This window comes from Palaemon carinicauda, chromosome 8 (assembly GCF_036898095.1).
Source record: "Palaemon carinicauda isolate YSFRI2023 chromosome 8, ASM3689809v2, whole genome shotgun sequence".
NCBI lineage: Eukaryota > Metazoa > Arthropoda > Malacostraca > Decapoda > Palaemonidae > Palaemon > Palaemon carinicauda.
Window position 1 is genome coordinate 32,191,219 of NC_090732.1, and position 2,500 is coordinate 32,193,718.

Here is a 2,500-nt window from a genome sequence, read left to right on the forward strand (position 1 = left end):
ATAATATGAATAATTCTATTATATATCAGGTATATGTGAATGAAACATAGTATTTAATGATATATAAGTTATTCAACAGGCTGAGAAAAAATATTCTGATTTCCAACCGGCAAACTCAAATTAGCTAACGCCAATCCCGCCTTAGTAAAATTCAAATACTCTTTTTAAAAGCTTTAAGGCCATTCATGATTGGCAGAGTCAATGGACAGTGTCATTGTGCTAGCACAGAGGCGTAACAGGGCAAGCACCGAAAAGAGCACCCTTTGTTATGGAATAAATCTTAAGGATTCGGGGTCTGTACCATGATGATTCAGTTAACAATATGAAGAACAAGCTAACATTATTCACTGTCAGATGATATATCAAGTTTACTAATACAAGTTAGCATTATATATTACCAGGAGGTATAATCATGGAGTTTAGTGTTACCAGTATTACTGAGGGAGATATAAATGTTTTATCAAAACTCTTCTGGAAAAAAAATATTAAGGAAGTATTTGGAAAATAATAATAATAATAATAATAATAATAATAATAATAATAATAATAATAATAATAATAATAATAATAATACATAATAATAATAATAATAATAACAAGCAATTAGCCTACATAATCCTGAAATTATGGATTGAAAAGCTGTGGAAACTAGCATTGATAAAAACGATTATAGATCAAGATTTTAAATGCATTGAAGCTTCACATTATTGAGTGAGCTCCAAGTATATTATCAGCATCATTCTGTACAAAAATAAATAAATGAAATAGGGATTTGTTATTTGTAAAATATATAAAAGGTAATGCAAAATCCTGAATTAAAATTCGGAATTAATAAATTATCTAAAGTAGCATTGAAAAAAAAATGGTTTTAGATCAAAATTTGTAAAAGCACGAAAGCTTCAGTGATGCAAAGTCGTTTGTTAAATCCATGGAATTTGTTGATACCAACATTATTGAGGGAGATGTAAATATATTACCAATACGATTCTGCACAAAAATTAATAAATGAAATAAAAAATTACTATTTGGAAAAAAAATATAAAAATCAATGCAATATCCTGAAATTTGGAACTAAATGAATTATGTAGATTAACATTGATAAAATAATTTTAGAATTTTTTTTTTAAATGCACCCAAGCTTCACAGTATAGCAAATTTATTAGGGTACCGATCAAAGCACTTTCATTAAAACTGATAAACATAACAAAATAATTTTTCAGATTCTGAAACTGCTTCGATTTAACATTTAAAAGGCAACGTTGATTGTAAAAAGATTAGAAAAAAAAATATGAAAATGGATTCCAATTATATTTGGACGGCGAGAATGTTGATGCAAAATTGTTAATAGAAACATCAATACTTAGAAATGCGAGGGCTTTAGATCTACCTTGTCCAATTGAGGCTCTGAGATAAGCCATAATCAAATTAAGTTAACAGAACGAACGTTCACAGATTTTGATTGAAATTGCTATTGTAGATATAAGTTAGATTGGTACTCTCAAGTTAGGAAAAAACATTTTCATCATCATCTAAGATTTCCTCATAAAGTTAAATACCATAAAAATAATAACTGTAGAATTCTCCAACATGCAAAGAGTTTTCCTTCATTCTCTCGACATTCAGTACTCCTGAAATTCTGTCCTTTTTTCAGAATCTTTCAACATCTAGCAGAAACCCCCAATTTCTCTATATTGTATCATCAAGTCTTGTGCTACGTTGTTTCATTTCAGTATGCAGTCTATCTATTTTACTTCTCGTTAGTTGCATGATCTCTTGTTGTTTTACGGAGGCCTACTTCAGTAGCGTTTTTTTCCTGGTATACTTTTCGTTATTCTGGTTCCCAGCTGTACCCTAATATGATATTCACAGTTCTGATGCTGCATTCAGTGACTGATTACAGATAGCTTCTCTGTTTTCAATAGAATAGATTTATAGTACCAAGCGATATTAGCTCACCAAACGTGTAACTGGGTTCCACAAGGCAATAGAAGAATTGGAAGAGACAGGTTTACTTAGCTGAGGACTATAAAACGGGAAGTTGGCGATGATTAAAGGAGGAGTATTGAATTAAAAGCTCAAGATATAGATGGCAGGTGAAATGTAATCGAGGAACTCTGCGTCAATGGGTGTAGGAGGAGATGATAATGTTGTGGAGTGCCTTCAAGACTTTGGCAGCATTGTTTAGGTTTATTTGGTGGTCTTAAAGTCTCTTCTGAATACAGAAAATTTTTAGTAAAAAAAAAATATTCTAAATGAAAAGTAATGTAAGGAAATGAAAGATAAGAATTTGGTGCAACAGCTGACTGGCTTCACTTCTCGTATTTAGATTTTCTTTAAGATCATTACGCATTTCTTCCAGCAGAATAAGCAAGTCTTGAAAGAGGTCATAAATTGGTTCTTCTCTTGCACGCCACCGGGTTTCATATCAAGATTTTAGCATGATAGTCATTAATTTTCCTTAACTTTTCTCATCGTATTGTTGAGCATGAGGATAAATTGT